Source organism: Gavialis gangeticus, unplaced genomic scaffold (assembly GCF_001723915.1).
Source record: "Gavialis gangeticus isolate Ggan-Ray unplaced genomic scaffold, GavGan_comp1, whole genome shotgun sequence".
Classification (NCBI taxonomy): domain Eukaryota; kingdom Metazoa; phylum Chordata; order Crocodylia; family Gavialidae; genus Gavialis; species Gavialis gangeticus.
In genome coordinates this window covers 150301276-150306539 of record NW_017729022.1, presented here as the reverse complement: position 1 = coordinate 150306539, position 5264 = coordinate 150301276, and the positions used below count along the sequence as shown (strand labels likewise).

At 44.6% G+C, this 5264-nt stretch overlaps 1 long non-coding RNA gene across 1 annotated transcript in view; it reads left to right on the top strand.

The window, feature by feature from the left end:
* The first annotated feature begins 213 nt into the window (after window positions 1-213).
* Window positions 214-5264, top strand: part of LOC109296768 — a 17501-nt gene continuing 12450 nt past the window's right edge. Inside the window, exon 1 of the long non-coding RNA XR_002097049.1 lies at window positions 214-382. This is a non-coding gene — a long non-coding RNA (uncharacterized LOC109296768). The remainder of the gene's footprint in view (window positions 383-5264) is intronic.

Here is a 5264-nt window from a genome sequence, read left to right as displayed (position 1 = left end):
GTGCTGGGGAGTCCCCCACACTCCTGTGGGACACTCCATGTGCCCCAGCACTCACGAGTTGCCTGGTACCTAGAGGTATGTAGAAAAAACAGTTAAAGCTGAGTCTGTCCAAATCTCTCTGAATAGATTCAGAGGTTTCTGATTTGATTTGGAGGGATTAAATTCGGGTTTGGAGATTGGGCCACCAAATTGGGCCAAATCTCTGCTAAATCAAATCAGCGACTGAAGCTTTGCACAGCCCTAGTAGATGTGCTCATCTAGGGCGGGGACAGAAGCATTTTGCAGTGAGGGGTTGCTTTAATGCAGCTAAACTGTGAACATAGCCTGCGTCCAACCCAGCCTGCACTGCCACAGTTGCAGCCACAACTGCAGTTACTGCTCCGTGCTAGAGGGCTGCCACTTTTCTGTACTGTCTTGGCTAAGCACTCTAGCTCTGCAGGTCATCTAAAATGGCTTTCTGGGCAGGACCTGGCCTGTGGGCTCTAGGTTGCCATGTCCTGATCTTTTCAAGTTCTGCTTGTTCTCTAAGTTGCAGTCTCTAGAATCAAAATCACTCTGGTCAATAAAAATGCAGTAGTTAGCTCAGGCTGCTACCTCTTTCTCTTAGTTCATGCTACCCCTGTCTGTCATACACTTGACATCATAGACTAGTAGAGACCTCAGGACATCATCTAGTATAAGCCCATGCTCAAGGCAGGATCATCCTTGACTAATGCATACCAGTCAATTGCCTCTTTAATCTACTCTTAAAATGATCCACGGGGTGGCAATTCCATACCATCTCTAGGCAGTCAATTCCAATTTTTAACCTCCCTCCTAGTGAGAAAGTTCTTCCTAATATCTGACCTAAATTTAAATGATGACCTCATCGCAATGGCTTTTTAGCTGGCTGTTATTCTTGTCCTAGTGCCAGCCTTGCCACATCTACCATGTGCTTGCCTGCCGACTACCAGATTTAGAAAAACAAACAAACAGCCCCACTGCTTATACAGTATACCCGAGAGCAATGCGCTTTATAGTTCTATTGTAATGTATACTATGTGTTTTGATGATGCCGGAAATCACTTCGGTTCATCAGTGCATGAATATTTGTGATTAATAAAAAATCCTAGCATGGCATTTTCAGTAAAACCCTTAGCAAGACCTTTTGATGCGTATGAATTTTAGAAAAGCATTTTATATCTCAAAATTCTAGGGCTGCTTTCCCTTCCCCAAATTATTAATATACTACAGCCCAGGAATAAGCAAGCTACACCTGATAATAGTTTGCAGAGCGTTCTGTGCAAGTCACCAATGCTATGAATTCTGAATGTTTAAAACTCATTGCAAAATGGCACTCATTGCCAAATAGCAAAACTAGGCATGTCTGCAGAGGCAAAGAAATGGATACAAAAACATGCCTGCTATCTCCAAATATTACAAAGCCTTTCTCCCAGTTCCAGACAGACATGTCTGCTATTCCATCTGTTCAGAAGGGTCATTCTGGTGAATTACAGCAATATGAAGCTCACTTGGTTTCTCTGAGCTTTGGAACTAAATATTTTCTTTGCTGCTTCATCACCTGGAGCAGGAACATGTCCTCCAACATTAAATATGCCTGTGGAAGCACAATTCAGTCACTAGGCTAGCCTCATCAGAATCTAAACCCCATGAATATGCTGCTAGTAAGAGCCACTTCCCAGTGCCTGCTCTTTAGTATGAAATGCACTACTACACAGGAACAACACACTATGCCCAGTGCAGCAAACAGTAATCCAGTCACCCACAGGTAAGTTTTTGAGTGCTAGAAAATTACATACATCATAGCTCCAGAGCACACAGGAGGAAAGGTGAAGAAGAAAAAAAAAAATCTTACCAGCTCCAGTCCCCTGTGACTGGGAAGAGGCTTTGGGGATGGCACTGCAACATTGTAGGATAAAAACTGTCTTCTCTTTGCTAGCATGGAAACTGAACAGTGAGCAAGACAGCTTGTTATATTGTTTTGCTTTACAGTGTGGGCACTTAAAAAGGTATCCAAATCCTGGAGGACACCAACTCAACAGCTGGCAAACTTGAGTGGAGGGTAAAAAAAGTGGGCAAAAGAAGAAATGGTTTGAGAACTCACAAGCTTCTTGAGGAAAGAGGTAGGGCAGCTCAGGAGTAAGGCGGACATTTCTCAGGGATTAGAAGCAAGGGACAGGGAGGCCAAAAAGGAAGGTCTCCTGGTGATTGAGGAAGGGGTTGGCAGAGAAGGGGACTGCAGTGGCAGAGTGGAGCCTTGCTGTGCCTACCCAGACTACAGAAATGTACAGAGAGATACAGAGCCAGCAGAGCTTCATTACAAGGGACCCCCTAAGATCAGGAGGAAAGTTTCTTGAAGTAAACACTCTCTTTTAATAATGTTAGTTAATTTTCTGAATCATACTGAAAAATTGGTTTCTGCTATTGATATTGTTAAAATGGGGAGGAGAGGTTATAAACTGGGTTCATTATGAGCAGTGATCCAGGTTTTCCACTGCTGCGGGAAAATGCAGATTTTTCTCCTTTAAAGGAGAACAACTGACAAAAACATGAGTTTATGCTTGCAAGCTGGTGGGTTTCCAGGTTGCAAGGGACTGCGGAAAGTGGGATGTAGGGGACACAACATGCATGTGTGCATGCAAATGCTCACTTGGCAGCCAGGCAGGGTGGTGGAGAGCAGTTCCTGTAGCTCCCTCCAGGTAAATCTAGGGGGGCGAGGGGCGGGGCACAAGCGACATGGCAGGGGGGCATGTGTTCCCTCAGATTTTGGTGCCCACATTGGGGCATGGGGCTGCAGTCAGGCTGGACCAAGGTAAGATGCAGCAGCGTGGAGTTATGCCCTCCGCTGTTGTGGGGTAGGCAGGGGGTGCCCCATCTTGGCGCCATGACTGTGCAGCACTCCCTTCTGCATCAGACCCTGCCAGCTGGGCCACAGAGATGGCTCCTGCCCAGAGCTGGTGCAGCCCAGCTACAGCCTTGCACCCTGCTGTGGGCACAGAAATCCAGGGGGGGGGCACTGATACTTATGTATATCTATACAAGCAGTCCTCAGACTTACAACACAATTGGTTCCTGAAAACCACATCTTAAGTCGAAATATTGCAACTCAGAACTGATTTTCCCATAGAATACAATGTTATAACTGGGGGATTGGTTCCTGAACCAAGGCCCAATACCCTACTTTCACCAGAAATAACCCAGAATTTTGTAGTCAATCATTTATAGACGAGTAATATAGATACATTAATATAGTTATAACTAGCAATAATTGATTTGGAAGGACTTCTTTGAGGAGACTTTGCTGAACATTTTGAAGGGCTCTTGGCTGGACTTTTTGAAGGGTTCTTGGCTGGAGTCTTCTCAGGAGTCTTGGCTGCAGGTTTTTCTGGAGCCTTGTCTGCTTTCTTAAAGAAAGTGTCCAGGGAAGTTTGGACAGATGTTCTTCAGGGAGATAGGTGACACAGCAAACTTGTTCACTGGCGTGGGCTGGCATCAGATCAAGCGTTGTAAAGTCGAAACTGATGTCAGAAATGTGAAACACGGTGTCAATTTATAACTGTAAGTGCGAAACATTGTAATTCAAAACACTGCAAGTCGAGGACTGCCTGTATATAAATATATCTAAAAATCCCAAATTCTCTGATTAAAAAACCCAAAATCTGCATTTGTCCACTATTAAAATGAAATGCCTCTCTAGACAGACAGACAGACACAACCCGGATCCCTGATTACGAGTTTTTACTGCCCAAGATATTGCTGAAAAGAAACCAGGCTCAATTAATCCGTGCTGCTACTAACATTCTGCCTTCTCCTCCAGGACCTTTGGCTCACACAGCAGCCTCAAGACTCACCAGCCCTAGACTGGCAAATGCTGGGAAACCCATCCTATTGGGAGCAGCACTTTGCAACCAGGACCGCTGCCACAGGCCTGTAGCAAGGAAAACAGTGGCCAGTGGAAGCCATGCTCCTTTAATACCTTCAACCCAGGGATGAGAATCGTGTGAAGGTACTCTAGCCTTCCAGGTTCCCAAGCAGCTATAACTGAAGAATCAAAGCCTTGATGACCAAAGGAGGATTACAGAAACCATGAGCTTTTCTGTAGTGAGTTGAAACCTCCAAGCTTTGTGAACTCAAATGTTTCTTTGCACTTAAGTTCCCATTGTTGGGGGAAAAGGTATATTAATTTTTTTAATTTGGAAGAATTTTCTTTTATTTTTACTAATGAGCCAAAGTGCTTCTACACAGCAATGGCACATCCTCCATCTTTTGTATCATCAGAGTGCTCTACAAAGTATCTGTAACAAAACCTGCATGCAATGAATTCCCTCAGGCCAGCAGAGCTGAATAGTAGACTGGCCCTTCGCTGAAAGCACAAGTTACATAATATATAAAGTTGCAAGGGCACATAAAGCATGCCCAAACCTACTCACTGAGAACATACACAACCACCACTTTCCTCCCTCCTCCCAGGAGCCTACCATTTTATTTAAAACTAGTGGAGGCTATAGAACATGCAAAGTCAACACCTCAGGGTAAAAAAAAACAACCTGATACAGCCCAACAGAATCAAGAAAAACCATAACAAAAGAGTGAGTTAAGGCACAAATCCAAAACATTTTATCTTTCCCCAATATAGGTACACTACTCAGCCACCCCGGCAATCAACATTTAGGTTGGGTTGTGACATGGGGTATTTGACCTCTGACATGGGGTATTTGTCTGCAAGCTGCCTTCCTGGGCTTTCTCCCATGTGTACATAACAGCACACAGGTACAGTTGACAGAGGTGATGCTCAGCTGCCTTTAGTGTTCTAGTTAGCAACTACCACCTGTGTTTCAGTCTTGTAAAAAGCACACTCCATTATCATCATGTCACCAAGTCAGTGATAGTTAAGCAATTCTCTTCTACAATACAAATGTCCTAAAAAAAAGTTGGCCTTAGCAGCAGTGGAAATCACCTCTGTGGGGGAATGATTACAGTAAAGCAGAGCCAGGTATATTTGGGTGTAGCTAAAGCTTGCCTGTTTCTACAAAGCTACTGCATTAGTCTCACTTATAAGCAGGGATCCAGGCTTTCCAGCCATGGAAAAACTACATTTTTCTCCTTTAAAGAAGAAAAACCTAGGAAACCACAGGTTTCCCCTTACAGGCTACCAGAGTTCCAGCCTGCATGGGGCTGCTTGGGGCTGGGGGGGAGTAGGAAGAGGGTGATTAAAGGCAGAGGGGACACACACACACACACACACACACACACACACACACACT